Raw genomic sequence first — 21,192 nt, forward strand, 5'->3', positions numbered from 1 at the left:
TGATACACGGGCAAAGCTTACGATAAGCTTACGAGGCCGCGGGAAACAGCTAGTATATTAATAATTAAGAAATAGAATTTAGCAAAGTGACTAAGAAGGTTTTAATAAATTTCACACGAGTGAAGTCTTAAGTAACGAATAACCCTTTGTAATAAACCGAGCCATACAGCTATTTTCAGCCGTCGCTATGCATTAGCTTGATTAGCTCCTACACCGATATTCCATCTATGTTATGTCTCACAGCTCACAAGTGCGCGCTCCTGTGTTTTGTAGCAAAATACGGCGCGTATAATATTCCTTTGCATCATACCAAGAAATAGGTTAAATATTCAAAATATAAAATGTAACTGATGTCGAAAAGTGCTATATAGCTCGATACGTGTAATAAAATAGCATTCCGTTTACAATTTGGAAGCTCGTAAATAAACGGCCGGGAGTTGTTTCGGTGTAAAGAAATTCCTCTCTGATGCAGAGGTAACTAAAGTCTGTGGTGTAATGGAAGTTGAGAGAGCTGAAGCTAATTTCACGTCGGACCGACCCTGGGACTCCAGTATAACAGAGAGCCAGAGTAATGTGCTGCCTTTCGCTCACAAAAGCGTGTTTAGTTTAAATAATTATTCTGGATTTTCTGTATTTTTAAATGATCAGTTTTGTACATGTATTTATTTGGTAATTATTTCATTATCCAATATACGTTTACCGTACTTCAGGGGTTAATAGCCTACATATTATTTATAAAGTTTATTTTAAACATAAACTGCTTTCACTCTTGGAAAAGAAATTTAAATGTAAATTGTGAGTTTACAAATCCGTTTTTACTGGTGACCATCTGAACTTGTGTCGTATAAAATGTCAAAAGTGCACCACTTTACATTTATAGTATTTCTGGGTATAATTGTTTGTTATTGTATCGAATGTAATTGCTAATTAATTGAACGTTCGATTTTGGTTGCAAGTAAAATTTAAATGCTAACTGTGTAGAAGGATGTATATTTAAAAAATACCATCGACGACGCTAAAATGATATAATTATTTCTACTTTTAAAGTTGGTAATATTTTTGAACAAAATTCCTTGAAATAATGAGAAAGGAATATTTGAATGTTGCAGGTATGATAACTGTAAAATAAAACAGTAAATTTACTATAGGGCCGATACAGAAAGTATTAAGAATAATAATGAAGTACATTTTTTAAAGTTATTAAATTTCAAGTGCCAACCTTTAAGGCCATAAACCGAGAGGGAACCTTTATTCATCTGAAATGATCAACATAAATTTATTTTTTTTAAGTAAAAAATGTAAATGAAAATATATACGAATTTTTATAGACCACAAAATAGTAGGCTGAAAATAAAATATTAGGTTAAGTTTTTTCAAGAACACAATTTGTCTTGTGATTTGCAAACTTTACATTTCCTTCGTTTCTAATCTAATAATAAAAAAAAAAAAAAAACAGCATACTATGAAGGAATAATATTCAGGAAGCATAAAATTAAACTAAAACCAATACCTACAACTGTATAATAAGGGGTTTATAATTCACTCTGTCGTCTCAGCTTGTGATATTGTAGAAATCATAATGTGATTACTTATGTCACTAAAATTCTGGGAGATGAATACACAGTAGTATAGTCTACAATTAGTCAGGAAAATGGGCGTTTTGCTAGTGTGAGTCGTTAATCGATCGTTGAAAACAATATTTTACAATATTACATCATAAACAAGTTTTTTATTAATAATATTACACGATTTAGTACAAAACAGCTGGCCCGCAATACGTATATTTTCTAATGATATTGCAAGGTTTAAATGAAGTAATCGGCAGTGACTGTAAAACATTTCCTTGAACATCTTTTGTTATTCTTCATAAATACTGTTAAGAAAATACTGTTGTTTATATATGGTCTAGTCTTAGATTAATAGTTATAACATAACACATGGTTATACGTGGTTCTTTTATACATGCATCCAAAATGCCAAACATTTGGATGAGTTTGCATAAAACCATTAAGAAAAATAATTTAATTGCTTAATTCAGCTGCTGCACAAGGAAACTAATTGTTAATTATTCATCACTCGTGAGCATATCATATCCTGGTTAGTATTTCTTGATTCTTAATTCTTCGACTGATATCGCTGCATCAACAATGGCTAACCTACTTAAAATCTTGAAATGTAACGGCCTCGATGTTATTACACATCTTCAAACACAACCATTAAACCAAACTGGTACCTTCAGTAATACAAATATAAACGTAACTTAAGAGGGGCTATATTTATCGTGATTTGATAACCCTTAACCATTTAAAGATAACTTCCATTCAACCGATGTGTAACATAAGTACTTGCGAAAATGAGATATCATTATTCAAGGATATTAAGAGTAATATTAGAAATGATCACGATGGAAAATAATTACAACTATAAAGACTGCATCAGATTATCGAAAACTTGGCAGCCTGTAGTAAAACATTGATGTATTGGTCAGTTTCGTTTGCAATACGATCAGCGTCATCCTATAGTATACTACCCTTAAATGGCCTGCGGGTTGGTATTATTATAATAATTTTGTTGAGCATTCGTTGACTGAAGATGGCTCTGTAAAAGTATTTTGATTTTCCGGAATATTTACGACGTGATTTGAACCTGAATTCTTAACGTTCGTGGTGAGTTCGGGTGCGCTATTTACAGACTTGGTTGTTTTGTCATACTAAAAATAGAGTGCAGAGGATCAATGCTTCGCCCCTTCCCTTCATTAACTTTAGATACGTAACTTCTCTTCAACCAAAACAACAACCAATCGGAGGTTTCTGGATTAGTTTAGTTCCAAACTTTAATAAAGTAGTCAAGCCAACATTCAGTAGGTTCTAGAAGACTGTATTATAGGATACCATGTTTACTATTACGGTTGAGTATTTAATTTTACAACGACCATTGTAAATAAATCCATAAGTGTTCAAAATTAAATAACCGGATCAAGGAAGTCGACTTTTATGAGTTTTACTGATTATAGTTTCACTTAATATAATCAGCAGTATGTATTAGCAGCAATCTTGACTAATTTAATGAAGCTGAATAGTTTAGTTTATGAATGTTGATAAATATTTTGGGTATCAGAGATTTAAAACTAATGAATCAAGTAGTTAGTTAGTAAATATAAAAACCAATTTTCAGAGTAATAAGATATATTCCAAACTTAGTTGTATATATATATATATATAAATATATAAAATGCTGTATATATGTATATTGTATGTATATACAAAATAAATATATTGTATATATATATACTATATAGATATATTGTATATATATATACTATATAGATATATTGTATATATATATAAAATATATATATATATATATATATATATATTATATATATATAAATTAAAACTGTAAATAACTTTACCGAAAAAAATGACTGATTTGTTCACAGAAGCACTTAAAATAATTACTAAAGAATGAGCATGGGAGTAAGAAAATTATGTAAACACGATATTATAGGGATTGAATAAATATATATTTATGTTGACAGTTTCTATATCACTTGATGTTATGTTATAAATCTTATCAAAATAGTCAGTACGTGTATGGAATTGGCAAACCTGCATTTGCTTGCCATCTTGTTTTTTATGAATTATTTTTATTTTCGCTAGGTTAGATAATTACTTAAAGGTTTTAATTGACTTTTACCAATAATTAGGTAAATTTAAGGTTTTCAAAACCAATACAAATCGAACAAAAAGTTATGGTTAATTTCTATTCTTGTGTAAAAGTAAAATAAAACAGTTAGATGAACACCTTAGCTACTGTAACGATGGATTATGTAATCAAGATAGTGCATACAGCTTAGCGTAAGCTTAAATTTATTCTGGCCTCTTACATGGCCTTTAAATATTTGAGAACGCCGGAAATGGGACTAGTCATCCGGAAGTTTTCAGGGAAAGACTATTTAAATCAATATCATTAGAATGTGAAATAAATTGTGCGTATATGAAATGCTAGCAACCTTGTAAGTTAAATGTTAAATTGCTTTATACTCTTCGTAAAAGCTGGAATTTATTTATTTATGTATCCCTTTCAACAGTAACCCATTTACAAAATAAGCTTTAAATACAAATATTTACTATAGTAAACATTAAGTATCAGCACTATTGATAACTTAATAAAGCAATACAGTCCAATAACACAAGCAGACTAAGATGTATTCAAGCTATACTGCAATTCATTCAAAGCTAGTGGAAAAATGCACAACAACAAATTAAAGTTAAAAACATAGTTACAGTTCATCATGAATATATGTATTTTTTAAATTATACACTCATTTTCCCCTACATCATTGAAGCAGTACTTCACACGGGCATAGCTTCTAAAAACTAGCAATTTTTCTTCTAATATAATAGCATTTGTATAAGGAAACTATGTTGAGCTTAAATTAAAGGTGTGGCGGTGCTCTGAGGGATCCCAAGACTGTTCACAACGTTGTCTGTAGTTCCCACGCGAGCAGTTATGCTGGGCATTGCTGGCTAGGAATCATGTGATAAAAGCATGTATGACGAGTATTGAAGCAGAGGGTGTGGCGGTGCTCTGAGGGATCCCAAGACTGTTCACAACGTTGTCTGTAGTTCCCACGCGAGCAGTTACGCTGGGCATTGCTGGCTAGGGATCCTGTGATAAATGCATGTATGACGAGTATTGTAGCAGAGGGTGTGGCTGTGCTCTGAGGGATCACAAGACTGTTCACAACGTTGTCTGTAGTTCCCACGCGAGCAGTTACGCTGGGCGTTGCTGGCTAGGGAAGTTTCGCGAGAATGCTTCCACCTTTAAACTTGATTTTCTCCAAAAATTGTAGGTCCTAAAGAAGCTATAAATTTACCTCCATTTTTGATGCGCAAACGAATGATGTAGCTAAAGTTCAGAGTACAGCATGTGGACGGCATCATAGTGAATTTCTGTTTTAAGGAATGATTTATTAAAAATACTATTCTGCACAATAATTAGTAAGAAACATGAAAAGAGGAGTACGCCACATCGTGTATCTGACTGCACCGTGGTTGCATGCAAAACTGAAAGCCTATTGCTCAATTTATGTGTTATTATTTCACAATGAAAAATGTTATATTATGATTGTACTCATAATACGATCGTGTGTTTATAATTATTTTATTCCGTGAGTTTCTTGTTACCATTTCGGTTGTCCGTGAGAAAATGTAATAATTTTCACTTACTTTCAGCCAAATGTCATGGAGTAACTTGCGCAATTATCGAAGTCTATGCTAGCTATATCAAATTAAGCTTAATGCTAAATTGTAAATTTTTCTATCAGTTCGTACTTCGACCGACATACAGAAAAGAGTTATTTTGTTTCAAATTTGTTATTGAAAATGAGAGGATTGTTAAGGAAATTGATTTTTTTCGGATCTCGGTCATAATCTATAATAGGCCATAATAGTCATAATTGGTTAAGTGGACCCCATTCTTGCGCACCAGTTCGAGTTATAACGTTTCTAGGACAATTTCGCTATTCCCTGAACTTGAACGAGACCTGGGTTATTGCCAAAGTAAGCACACAAGAGACCGCAAGTCTGTATCTAATAGTTACTGACTCACATACAGATAGTAAAACTACTTCATAAGGTTTTACACACAAAACACAACACAAAAACCTCATAAGGTTTTTGTGTTTTATATTAAAACACATAATTAAAATATTTCACTAGTAGAACCTTGATTTAACTATTTCAAATCCAACAGCTTATGTTATATCCATATTGGTGGTAAATTCAACTATATAGTAACACTTCTCATTTTAATCTAAAAACGAACCCCTAGATTAGCTTAAAGAAAGGGGATTCATAGTCTACTAACTTAACCCCTAAATTTGCGTTTTAAAATAGGACTTTTTTTTAGATTTGAAATCTGATCTCTTCTCTTTGTGAATAAGTAAGCTGGCATGTAACTATATTCTATGTTAAATGAAACAAATCATACCAGAGCGTTGTTGCCACTCATAATTCAGCAATCACAATAGCCATTCTGTGTAAACTCCATGTACACTGTATTTAAAACATGCATTTAATAAAAAAAAAACATTAATTTTAAGACTAAACTAAGCAAGTTAAAAGGTACGATAGGTCTCCACTGACCTATTAACTACAGAGAACCGACCGGAGGTCTATAGTAAACAAGGGCAGAAACAATATGGTGGCAAAAAAGGAAACGGGAGTTAGACTTTTCATTATTTTCCTTTAGACAGAAATGACATTTTCCAGCCCCTCGAGTGATGAGTACAATGAAGTGAAGATACATAATGTTGTATGTCATACTTCCAACTAACGTCACAAGTTGTAAAATCTTTTGAGAGTTCCAGCTCCAATGTGGTGCGTTTTTAAAGTAGACTCACAAATCTTTTCTTGATTTCTGATATACCACATATACATTTTTAAAGAAGCGTTCAGTTAAGTGCTTGATTTACGAAACTTTTGCCTCGTGGTATATAAATACTCCATCACACCACTTCGGCTTTGCTTTGATTTATGGATGTTGATGATGAATTGACTTTTAAGTGGCCCTTTACTGCCGCCAACTTAAGCGTTGTGGGTAATAATTTCTCCGATATTTAAATTTCGCAGTGAAACTCCTTCTTCAGGAAAATAAAGACAAAATGTGATATTCACATATTTAATGTTATTAATTATTTCATCTTTAGTTTAACTATCGCTGTCATTGTTCGATGTCATTCTCTTTAGTTATTTGCTGCCGTTCGTTTCTAACGATTTAAAGAATAATTATTAAACCAATCTGGTGTAATTCATGCTACTAGTTTGAAATGTAACACATTAAATTTGCTACGATTGTGTAATTTTAATTATTGTTATTTAATATGCACACCGACTTATCGTTCTCATTGTTTGATGTGATGAAACACATTCACAAAAAACACACACTCAAGAATTATTCACACATATTATGTCTGTCTCGTAGCTTCCACATAGTAGAACATGTAGGTTAATTTAAAAGGCGCTTGAGAGCTACTGAAAGAGGGGTACTGCGGTTTTACAAGTTGTATGCTTGTCAAGTTGAAAGAATGCTTTCTGGGTTTTGGTGTAATAGTGTGCTTTTCAAAGCATACCGTGATATAATATCTCGGTTTTACATATATATTTAAGTTAAGGTCAACTTGAAACGAAATATTCGTACAACAAAATTTCATCTGCTTTATTAATCCGATTAATAAATGTGTTTGATGTGACAACATAGAATCTATAACTCGACTTCGGTTCATGTTTTAACGAGTAATATAATAAATGTACGTTTATCTTACTTACAATATTTTATAAGCATTCAAACATTGGGCTGGTATTGTTCATGTTTAAATACAAATGGAATTTTGAAGGAACATGACAAAACTTTGAAACCCTTGAAATATTTATATTTAACTGAAATAAAATACTCACTGATTAAAATTTACTAATTTTAATCACTCACTGCTGAATATTAATACTGCTTAACATTAGAACGGAAATTTATTAAAATGGGTTTTTCTTCTCGACCAAATAAATAAATGTATAAATACCATATGTCCACACCTTATGGTGTGTGTGAATAAAATTCAATATAAAAATTTAATAATAACACTTTCAGCTCCGTGTGAAAGTTAATGATTAAGATGTTAAACACGCAGTGTATAGTAACATATATGACTAGGGATGAACATGTTAATATTTGATATATGGCCACAAAACGAATATTTTAATTTTGCCCACACAGTTTTGAGTTTTGACGGATACACAAGAATGGATAATGTAACATCATTGTTTTCGTTTTTTATGTAGAAACCGGATTTTAATATCAGTCAAATGTATTATGAACATTTCAACTTTCCAATGTATAACAAATTCGCTATTATGGTTTTGTATAAATTCCATACTTTAGGGAAACAATGCGTAATATTGTATAGTGTAATTTTTGATTCGATTCATTATGTATATACAATGGATATGCAATGCATACAAACATTATAATAATTCAAAAACATATATGCTTCGCTTCCTTTAAAAATAAGCTATGGGGTCCCTGGTTCACTAAACACGAAGTTTTATGTTAATTAACAAAGGAAGATCTCGCATACTTATTCCTTTCATCAAAGTGCCACTTTACGTGTTCTCAGAGTATTAATAACTGGAAGTGTGGAGTAATATGAAAGCCTGAGATGTAAATTTATGTACTTTCAAACCCTGACAGTGAAATGTTTGTTATTAATTGACATATTGATGTCGGATCTAAAAGAGTTCGTTTCAGACGAAAGATTAGAGGCTGCCATAAACCGTCGTATATCTCCAGCCCTAGTCCAATATCGCAGCAGATGTCACACTCCCGTATACTCTATGTTCACTTTATTGGTCTTTGTTCTGTTGGTTTACGTGCACGGCCCCTCCAACTGTTCCTTATTTATTGACACGAGCAGACGTTCACGTTTTGAGTGACTTCCTTAAGTAGAACCTAAAAACTACAGCATTACACGAACAATGTTATTTTTAGCACTGTTGTTGAACTAATTAATTTAACGATATTTCTGCAATTTGAAAAGCTCTTAGTACACCATGCTCCCCAGCAGTGTTTGATTCTGACCATGTACAACCCCCGATTCTTTGTTTAAAGTTTGTTTTAAACGATAAAAATATTGTGAAGGAGACATAGTTTTCCTGACGATACAAGGAATCGGTTACACCGGATCTGCAGTCTGATCTCTTCCTCAGATATTATCACAGGTTAAAATAAAGAAATCATAGCAGAGTGTTGTGACACGCATAATTCAGACATCACAACAACCATGTTGCGTGTTAACTAACTCCATGCACACATCTCTAAAATATGCACTAAATAAAAACAAAACACCAATATCTTCCGGTTGAATCAGAACTGGGTACAGAAAATGCGGATGTATCACTTCTATCTGGGCAACTCTATAGATTGCCAATGGCGCAGTGTAGCGGGTACGACCCCGTATGGTATGGTGGAATCAAACAACATCGAGCGTGGCTGCTGCTTGGATGGGTGACCGCTGAGCGATCCTGTCCTTGTAAGCAGCCGGCCTGCCCGGCCGTTGGTGGTGGTTCGGAATTCATCTTTAAGCCGTTGGTCCTCAGGTTAAGTGTTAGAGAGGATATCTTAACCTTACTTCGCCTGGTAAAGTGAGACATTATTTGTCTTTCTTATGTCCAGAATCGGCAAATCTTTAACCACAATATCGAGATATTGTGATAAAAGAGCAGTTCTAATCTACTGTGGAGGATGATTGTTCTAGCTCCCGTAGCCTGTAGTACTGAGCTCCCGAGTACTACAGGCTGTTGCTAGCCAGGACCTGTGTGACATACCTGAGATATCTCGGTAGAAGGCGAACCCTACCTTCAACTTTACCCATTCTGAATATCCTGCCTTGTCGGAAGAACCACAAATGTCTTTTTAAGACTAAGTGTAAGTGCAAATATTGGTTTCTCAGCTCTTGCCTTAAGTGAAAAAAAGTCAACTTTTTTCACTGTGGAAATGTACAGTAAAAAACGCAATAAAAATGTTTAGGACATTAGCCATCGTTGTATGTTACAAAAAAAGGACAAGTTTCGAGTAAAGAAATCGATCCTCTTCTTCCAAGAAACCTTTAATGCCTAAAGTTAAGCGTACCTGAATGGGGTCAAAAGTAGATTCTACAGTTACAACAAGGATGGAAGAAAACCTGTGGTAACCGTCTGTAATTATGACGTAACGCTAACTTCTCTATTTTTACAGAATGACAAAAGACAAATTTACATATAGTAAACCTGTCCAACTAAGGGCTTGGTACAATTTTGCAGTTTATCTTCTTCCGTATGGAATCCATTGTTATACTCTTTTCGGCTATATAGGTTAATATATCCTCGTATAAGACTGACCCATATTAACTAATGTTTTATAGTAGAGTATTTCAATTTTCAACAACCTCAATCATTTGTCTAATACCTCAATACCTACATGTTGACATTTGCTTTTACTCTATTTTCACGAAGATTGCACTATTTATAAGCAAATCAAGCACAGCAAGAATTATTGTTGGTTGCACAGAGTATAAAATATACCCCTCCAATCAGGCGTCAACCAAAGTCAGACAGGAAAGAGCAAACATTATTCCACGTTGACGTTTATTCCACGGAAATTCCATACGTTGACGTAAATACTAGGAAAAGATGCTTTTCTGACGAGCAGATTGTCAAGACGGGTGTGCCACAGGGCTCCATACTAGGACCCTTCCTCTTTATTTTGTATGTGAATGACCTCAGCAGTTGTGTTTCGAGGGGTTTGTTGTGTTTGTTTGCTGACGACACATCACTTGTAATTGATGAGTCTTGTCGTTTTAATGTGGAGATGAATACGTTTATTCAGTGTAATTCAATAGTCCAGTGGTTTCAGATTAATGGTTTGGCCGTGAATGCTGATAAAACTGTATTGCTGGACTTTTCGATTTCATCAAGACGCAATGAATCTTTGAGTGTTTGGGTTGGCGATGCAGAGGTTTGTTCTGATAAGATGGTCAATTTTTTGGCCTAATTGTCGATAGGAATCTTAGCTTCTCCTTTCATGTAAATCATGTCGCACGTACAGTTTGTGCTGGTATTTTTGTTCTTCGTAAACTTTCATCTTTCACGGGAATCGATATGCTTCTGACCTCATATTTTGCATTGGTTTATCCCTACCGTTCATACGCTGTTGAGATTTGGGGTTTTGAAAATTGCAGAACAAAACATGTCTTTCTTTTGCAGAAGAAAGCGGTGAGAGCTATTGCTGGCATCCGTCAATCAGAATGCTGCAAATCACATTTTAAGAAGTTCAATCTGCTTACTTTTCCAAGTATCTATATTTACCACACATTGGTATTTTTAAGCAAAACCAGGGCATTTTCGGGTCACTAATTCCACAGTCCAGACACTACCTCAGAAATAGCAACAAATCAAATATTCCCCCCCATGCAACCTCTTTTTTCAAACATCACTGTTTTTATAATGCCGTAATTTTTATGTTTCCTGTGGACCTAACGAATGTAAGTGATGTAATGGTCTTTAAGAGAACACTGAAGGCTTTTTTAATAGAAAAATGTTTCTACACCCTCAGTGAATTTATTGGTAAATAGTCTGTATGTATAGATATAAACTGTACTTGTATTTTTGTAATATTTATGACGCAATCCAATGCATATTATATGTCTGTTTGGGAATAAAGGATATTTGATTTGATTATATATTTGATATATGATAAATTTGAATTACCACTAAAATAACCAACAAAAACTAATAGCAGTGAGATATGGAGGACATACTTACTGAAGTTTCTCCTATAGAATGTCATTTAGCTTACAATTTTACAGAAAAGATTTCCATGACATTGAAGGACTAGTAGTGCTTTAAAATAAAGCAGTAAACTAACTCAGAAGGTATGTAATATTCTGAATTATAAAATAGAAATTCCTCCGAAACGTAAACTTCAAATCTACCCTATGTAATAAATTACACGATTATACTCGATTGTTACCACTACAGTATGATACAGTAAAGCTGTTTAATTATAATGAACTTCAAAGAAAGCTAAATGTAATAGGATGACTCAACTTTAGAACATATCGTGGAATATGTTTCACGAACTTAGGAAAATTTAAATGTAATATTAGGACATTTGAAAAATAATATTTAAATGTGTAAATAATACCACAAGCTGCAACATAATTACATAAGTAAGAGATACGGAAATAGACTAAAAAAATATACTTTCCTTAATTTCTGTAACGAATATAATACTTTAACAAGAGTTCTAGTTTGCGAACTGACAAGACAGGAAGGAGTACGCCACGCCACGTGTCTTGTATCAGGTTTCGCTGAGGTTAAATGAAACATTTCAATTTGATAGCTTACTTCATTCTGATGGTTAGACTACATGTGTTATTGTGTAACATGTTACTTGTAATATGTCATATGATTTTACACAGTTTCTTTACAAATTTACTTATTTTTTTCTTTTTTTTATCTCATTTAAGCCTCAGCGTGAGCTAAGCCGGCTTCAACGTGCACTGTTAAAAAAAATTTATATTACATGATTGGACCTCCCCGGGATTGGAATCTGTGATCTCTCGGTTAGAGAGCTGAGACTATAACCATTAGTCTACAGAGGAGGACACTAATTTACTTATTCTTAACTTTTCTTGTTTTCTATCATGGTTTCTCATAGAATACGAGTTTTTTCAAACAGACTGACTTAAATAATTTGTTCAGAACTTTGAGAAATTTGTCCTTTACTAACGCTCAGCAAATATAAATGTGAATTGGAAATGTGCCATGGAAAAATACATTCAATGTTACATCTAATTAAGAATAGCGAATAATCCCGAAATCAATAAGTGTGAAAAAATCTATAATACAACTAATATGAAGGTAATAATAATTATATTAATAAGTTAATAATATTTCAATCAACTTTTGAAACTAATACGAACTTAAAGTAAAAAGTACACTTATTTATGGCAAGCTTTTATGAATACAGATACATCAGTAGCTATCTCATATGTCTATAATGAAATTAAATTCACCTTTTGCTATTTATACAAATTTAATGAATGTAAATAAAAGTCGTTTGACAGGTACTTGGTCTTCCGATCATATGTTAGTTTGGTTAATTAAACACATATGTGACAGAAGCGGCAAAGTATAATATAATTGTAAAAAGTAAAGAGCTCTGTGATGTAGTGGTAGCACATTTACCCGGCAAGTGAGAGATCCTTCTCGAGTTCCGGCGGAGCAAGTACTTTTTGTGTATTCAATGTTAATTGAAAAAAATATATCTATTTATGATATATATATATATATATATATATATATATATATATATATATATATGTGTGTGTGTGTATATTTAATATAACATATTTAATATGTTGGGTTTCACAGGATAAATATATATATATTTAATATAACATATTTAATATGTTGGGTTTCACAGGATATATATATATATATATATATATTTCTGAGTGTGTGTGTGTGTTGGGTCATGTTTGTTTACCCACTTTGGTATAGGATATCCATATAAATATATTATAGCATAGCCATACACTACTACTACCTTCTATACAGAATTTCTACATAAACATAGTAGAGTATAGATATACTATAGTACAGATTAACAGTACTGCAGGATTGTTGTGCAGCAAACGTTTGGATCTTCAGCTCCATGGCTTTGTAGAAACAAATCAATTACCTGTGTCGATCTTCATTCCATTGAAATGTTATTCTGATTCATTTTGATTTAGATCTATGATCTATGGCATGTTCATGAGGTTGTGTATAAGGTTATTTTCCGACAATAATCTATTCTATTGGCTTTTAAAATGCCCAAAATCTATTCTTGATTAATATTTGTTTAATATAATTCTAATTCCGATTTAGTTTGAAATTCTGCAAGTACAACGGCAGTTAATGGACGGTCCAAACTCCAACAGAGTAGTTAATGGAGAAAACGGTTTCGCCACTTTGATCCGATTTGGCCCTTCCAACGAGCCTAAACTTGTCACGTATTTTGTAGAACATCGGTGCCGAGTTTTAGAAATATTTGCTAACTTTCAACCGGAATGTATTGATAAATAGCTTAGGTAGGTAGCTTAAGTAAACTCAGCACATTAGTACAGTAACACAACTTACTCCACACAGTTTAAACAAACACAGTAATATAGGCACTAGGCAGTATAATTATAAGAAGTCTGTTTTAATGTTTTTATAATCGATTTTTATATAATTTTGGTACATATCTTAGGATCTTCCCGAATAAAAAAGCTGATTTTTGAGCTATTTTTCAAGCATAACCTAGATGAACATGGTCTTATAGAGCTGTACACCCTTTCTATTGAATATTATGTTAACGGCGAAACATTATTATTTGGTTTTATTATTAATATAATTCAAAATTAGGCCTAGCCTGAAGTTTAAAGCGATAAGCGGTTTCCAGGCTAGAATCCTAAGAGTAGAGGAGGTTTTTAGTGGGTATTCTACGTAAGTAGGAGTCCCACACTACAGGCTGGCCACCTGTGTGCGCAAAAGCATTTTCCTGCCTTTCCTTAAAAAAAATTCAATCTTGAGTGCGAACTGAATGACAATAATAGGCTAAGAGTATGCAACACCATGTGTCGCGTAATAGGTTCAATGAGGTTCAATGCAACATTTTAAGGCTATAGCTTTTATTATAGACAAGCACACGGAAAATAAAATTGCATATCCGCTGTGAAAAAAAAGAGAAATTGCGTCAGTCTATTGAGAGAAAGCTTAACTAAATGCCATGGTTTGACAAACACCATCATATAATTTATACTTGGCTATGTAGAAATGAAGTTTCATGCAAACTTTCAAGAGTACAGATGATATATTTCTCGAAATATCTTGCAAACATATCACGTTGCATCATATTGCACTTTTGTCATCAAATTGGGCTTCACATTAGTGTTTAAAAACAATAAAAGTCTAGACAGGAAGTTACCATAAAATGATGTACGATTAATGTAGGAAATTTAGGCTACATGTCTTAACAAGTCATATGTTAAAAGTTCTTATGGGTGTACTGAGTTTGTTTAAAAAAATATTTGTTCTGCATTTTCTCCGTTACTACCACAAGACAAATGTACAAATATGCGCTAAAGATCATCTAAATCCGAACGATTAACATGCATCATCATCAAACCCAGTATTTATAATACAGAATTTATTGCAAGTCTTTAGGTCAGTTCATTTTGTGAAATCGTGCAGAAAAACAGATAGTAATAACACTTTTCTAGCACCTTAAGTAATAGGCTTCGCTGACACTCAGCCAAGTATTCTTAAAATTTACATTTCCAGAATGACTCAAACAGTGAATCTCTATAAAGAAACCTACAGGAAACAGCTTTACTCAAAACGCATTTTAGTTTACTTGGTAAAGGTACCATAAGGAACTAATTGATTTCTATGAAGGTATGGGAGATAAAACGAGAACTTTAAAACTCGTCACAATAAATAACCAAGTTGTTATAAAACTATACATTTTACGTCTGTAGTTACGTGAATGTTTCACTAAAGTAACTACTAAAATCAGTGAGATAAAAACTCAGTACACTATTAAAGGAGTAATTTACTAAACGCGATACTTTAATGCTTAATAAACCACTCAAGTACAATTTTAATACAGTCAAGTAGGTATAAATAAAGTTAACACTGTCTTGATGGTAACCAACTCTTCCCCCGAAGTGATGCCGTGGCAACAACGGCAACAATAATATAGTTTAGTGCTGCACGATCTCCGGATGGCAGTAAAAGTGGAAAAGTAAGTAGAAACACTATTGAGAGTTGAGTCACGCGACCCTCTACTTATCAGTAACGATATTCTCTTAGAGAAAAGTTGGGGGGTGCGTGAGCAGACTACAATGCTGGGGAGTGCCACAAAAACACACTTTGTATTAAGAGATGTAATCAAGCAGATATGCATATTGAACTAAATCTCTGATGGTATCAAAGGATGCCGCGCGAGTTTCATATACGATAACTACATACATCAACGATAGTTATCTTAGTATTTGGTCTAAATAAATAAAATATAATTGTGAATAAAATAATACCGTATTACGATAAATGGAAAAAGGTTGAAAAATCGTTATTTCCGATAGTATCGTAATTTGTTCATTTATTATTTTTTAAATGAGAAAGGAGAAGAATTTGATTTAAAACATCTGAATAATACGTACATGGTTTATACTTTCTCCAGGATGGATTTCATAAAAAAACGACATTTTTAGTAAAGGTAGTGTTATGCTGATACCATAACGTTGATAAGTAAGTTATATTCCCTCGAACTTAGCTACCAAAAATTGACATAACATAAGTTTTTTAGCAAACATATCTATATTTATCAGATTTGGGTTTGAAGGCTCTGTTATACCGATCTGTTATAATATTAAAGTCATATATAGAACTACGAGTATGTCATAAACATGTAAAGAATAATTTCCAACACAATATCACATAGAATATATCTGTTACAACATTTGAAAAGGAAACAGCTCTTAACATTCTGAAGTCGAATATTAATATCAATGAAAAAGTTGTATAGCACTAGCTCATGAACGTCAATTCGAAATTCAATAGATATGGAAATAAATTTGACATTAGTTTAATCTACTGTTAAATTAAATTAACGTTCATTGTGGTACGAGTATAATTCGAAAGTATGTATTTAGTAACTACTTAATGTAAAGTAACCCTTTGGCTTGTGCGAATTACATGGCGTATGATTTTTCATACACGTTAAAAATGTCTACAATGATTATCTAATAAGAACCATTTTGAAGCTTCAGGAATATCTCACGAGTTCTATGCCATACATGTGTCAGAAATTAAATGTAATAAATATGTTAAGAATTTTATATATTCTGTTTGTCCTCCAGCCTCGTAGTTGCAATAAAGTGGCGAAATAACAAATTAAATGGTTTAAAAGTGGTGAGGAGGTGATGGATGTTCTGCCCTGCACGGTACTTCAATTCCCGGGACGCTGTTTAAAAAGGTTGCATAATAAGTTCTTGTTATCGTGGTGAAATTATAATGTTTGAGAAAATAGTTCCCTTCATGAGTTGCTGAACTAATTACAAAAACTGGTTAATACAATTCAAACAATAAAACTGCAATGTCGTATAATTGTACAATATATTGAAAAATATGAAAAAATACATTCGATCTACTCAGAGTCGGTCCCATGGTAAGTTCAGACTGTGCCAAGAGAGGTAAGGCGAATCAGCGATTACGTGTATTCTTCTATGCAATAAAAGATATGTATGTCACTGTAATATCATACTTGTTCAATGGTTACAAGGTAGAAATATGCCACCCTCCTGCCACGTAACAGTATTAGCTGAAGTTATGTGCAAAATTTCAAGCCTGTAGCTGTAGTCTTACCTTTTGCAGGTTAAAATGTATTATGATTAAACCCAATTATGACGGGTTATAAATGTATGTTTTGCACGAAGGAAGAACTTTCGATTCACGTTGCGCATGTTTATGTTTTCCACATGCTTTCAAAGTAGAATAACAGCTTTAAACGTGAACAAACAGTTATATAAACATCTGATTTGAACTAACTAACTAAGTTGACTTTAATGAAAAATCTGTTAGGAGAGAGAGAGAGAGAGATTAAAAGAGAAATACAAACCACAATAACATATAATATTAGGCTACTTATGATAATGAAAATAACGAAACACTTCTCTAATTTAGTAGTGTTTTACAATTATGTGTTTTCTAACTAATATTATGTGTTTGATCAGTTTACTAATATTTTACTAAAGTAAATGTTTGATACATCGCATCGTCTGAATCTATTATTGCTTCTACAAACTTTCCTTGGTTATGGAATTTTTCAGGTTAATTTAATTAAGGGCCAATTTAAAAACTGTGAACATTTACAAAATCAATTCATACTCAGCTATTAGTAGTTATGTTAATTCCTATTCAACTTCACTTCTAGTTTAGTCCTATATTTAAAAGACATTAAAAATAAATCGATAGATATTCTACAGCTAACAAAGCCGTAGTTTAATTTAATCTTAGAAGAAAAGTAGCCTCTCTGTTGATTATAATTACAACCTGACCTTACATTTACTTCAAAAACAAATTACGTAAAAACAGATTTTAATACGACATTTTATAAAGAAATTTCAAAACCATTAATTAACTTTTTAAAATATAAATTAAATTAAACAACGTCAAGCGATAAAAACACATGTACAACGAGATATGGAACAACAATAGATGCTGTATTTATAAGATATTCAGCAATATTTATTCCAAAAGTTTTTTTATTATTTCAGTTATTGTAAACCCAATAAGTTCATTGTTAAAATAAAATGACAAGGAAAATGAAGTAATTATTTGGAAAATACAAGATTATAGTGAAAATGATACTGATCGAATTATATAAACTAATATAAACGATAATAATGAAAATGTATTTATTATTTTAATACTTAGAAGTCAGTGATCATTGCATTATATGAAACGTAAAAAATACTACAAAATATATAATATATATATATTATAAAATTAATAGAAAATATAAAACTATGTATTTTAAAGAATTGAGTGATTCATATTGTTTTAAAATATAAAAAAAATAACCATTTAATAATTAGCAATGTACTTTTTCAAGATAAGGTTACAGCGTATTATATTTTGTAGATCAGTCCTTTCCATTTTTTATTTTTACAAATTAATTTATTTTGTGACTTTCTCTTTGCCATAATTAACTCTTTACATCAATATAAGAATGTTCACTAACGCTCAGCCAAATCTATTGGAGTAATATGAACAATCATCGAAGTCGATGGTGCCTACATAGAAATGAAGGCAAAATTTCAAGGTCAATAGTGTCAAAACTAACTGTAAACACATTTTTAACACACCAGAATTAAAATTGTTTCTTTCATTGATAAATCAGTGCTAAAATAGATAGCTTTAGCTTTCAACAGTACATTATGTTTAATGGATGAAGAAATGTAAAAAAATAGTTTTTAAGTTGCTATAAGAATCAGGACGAATATATTAAGAAAAGGAAAGACGTGAAACAGATTATGTTAAATAGTGTACAATGTATTTATATGATTGAATAATGATGCCAGTGACGATGAACGCTGTTGAATCGCCTTTAAAGAAAAGTAACAAGAGAACAGTGTTGCTACAAGTAGACAATCAATATGTTGACCTCTTCACTTGTTACCATTAGCAATCACAGTGGCAGCCCTGTTGTGTTCTGCCTCTGTTCTAAATGGACAAAAGAAAATAACTTTTGCTCAATTTACTGAGTAAAATTTGAGAAACGATAGATCTGAATATTTTTATAACGTATTAAAGTGGTGGATGAAGCGCAAGTACTTTTCTCTAACCTAACTCTTTAAAACTAACCTTTGCGGTTTTAATGGATTATTATCTAAAAATCAAATAAACAAGGCGAAGTTTAAAGTGTTGTGGAACAATTAAATTACATCGTATGCAAAAAAATTAATGTTATATTAATATTATAAAACTAGTAGAAACAGTAGTCATATGGACTGATATGATAGGTATGGGATTTATGAGATCTCGTGCATACGGAAATAAAATGCGGAAATATTCGGAGCCTAAAATTATTGCCAGAACTATAGCCAGAATTATTGTGGGAACTAAAGATCAGGTAAACTCTGAAGCCTAAACGATTCAATTGTACAGGAATCCATCGCCAGGCATTTGCTTTGGGAATATATTTACTGAATTAAGTTAAAAAACAATATTTTGGTGAGATTCAATGGCTGGGAAAGATCTGCGGAAACATGCAACAGGGGCTGTGAAACAAAAACGTTGACAGAATCATAACGACAAGGGGAAAGAAGATGAATTCTGATGCAAGAAAATACGAGTGCTAGAAGAATGCAAAAGCAGGGAACCCTAAATTAGAAAAACAGCACTTCAGAAACGATCAGCTTTTACAATGTATCCGTTTTAGCATCTCTAAATGTGATCTTGTTTTAAATTGATGCCTTTTCTATCCGTCAATATCCGTATATTATCATTAGTTATGCATTGTTGATTGTTGATATGCATGTAATTGATATAATTAATGCGTAATTAGTATTATTACATCAGCTAGATTGTACATCTGTTAGTATCTTGGTACCTTTACGGTACTTGCTCCAATCAATATTAATGTATTAAGTTATACCAATTCACTGTCCAGTTTAATATCACTCCTCGTTCAGTCAGTTCTCGCACAATACGATACATACAATGACGTCATCAAAGTTACAGCTAGTCTTTGTCTCCGCCAGTTGCCTCCGGCTGTTGCTGATTGGTGGGAAATATTTACACTGTGATTGGCTCATGCAACAAAAGGAAAATTTTGAACTAATGCGAATACATAACCTTTTAATGTAGGTACTAATAGAAATGTATAACATTGTTTTAACACACCTAGTGGAACTTTTGCAACTGTAATATAAGCTACTTTAGATAAGTAGGTCTACTATACTGTTATTGTCTGAAAGGTAAAGGGTGTATTTGTTTATTAACGGAAACCTCCATTACTTAACAGGAACAACATTCAATGCATGGAACAAGAACGGTACAACTATAATGTTAGAGACTGCATTTGTACGTATACTTACTAAATAATGACAGAAAGCCAATATAATAGTAATAGAAATGTTAATAATAAATTATAACATCAATAAATAATAAAATACATAAGAAATAATACAGTAATACATAAACATATAACAGTAAGAGAATAAAACTAACTGCAGTGGATACAGTAAATATGGTAAATAATATAATAATATATTTTACGACGCATTAATAAATAATAATTATATGTTCCGGCAACAGATAATTTAAAAATGATAAATAAAGCAATAATAATGGTGAAAACAGAGCGAAAAGAAAATAAGGCTACTCAATAAATATGACAACACAGTAAAAAGTTAACAGTAATTAATATAATGCAATATTGATGACCAGCAACAAATATTAATAAATATACAGACAATTAAAATATAAAATAACAAAAACTGGTAATAAATAAGACAAAAAGTGTTACACATCGTGCTTGGATCTTAATCTGAGGCATCACCATACCCCAAACCTGCCCCACAGCTCAGGGTCTGTCAGCATTCTGGAGAATGGGACGAACTTGCCGTGAATAATCACACAACCAGTTTTTTAACGAATAGAAGAATGTTTCCTCAGTTGTGAATTACGAATACGATACTGTTTTCAAAATATCTTTCAAAATAGGTCGTAAATTCATGACGCACTCTCATGATGGTAGATCCAAAGAATCAAATTCAAGGAGCTGGAATTAATTTGCACTGTATAAGCACACAACGTAGTTTTTGTTGAAATCCATAGATGAATTGACGCTAACAAAGAAAATAATCATCAGCCGTGTTATATTTGGTGGACATCAAAATGGGAGGCATCAAAATACATATTAAATCATAGTTTTTCTCAGGTTATATTTTTCCTACTGTGATAAACGTAAAATACATCGCAAAATATATAATCTTCAGTCCAGATAAAGAATCTGTGAGTTTTATTTTTAAGGACCTTAAACACTGTTACTTGACTTTTATTT

The sequence above is a fragment of the Homalodisca vitripennis genome, chromosome 2 (assembly GCF_021130785.1).
Source record: "Homalodisca vitripennis isolate AUS2020 chromosome 2, UT_GWSS_2.1, whole genome shotgun sequence".
Taxonomy (NCBI): Eukaryota; Metazoa; Arthropoda; class Insecta; order Hemiptera; family Cicadellidae; genus Homalodisca; species Homalodisca vitripennis.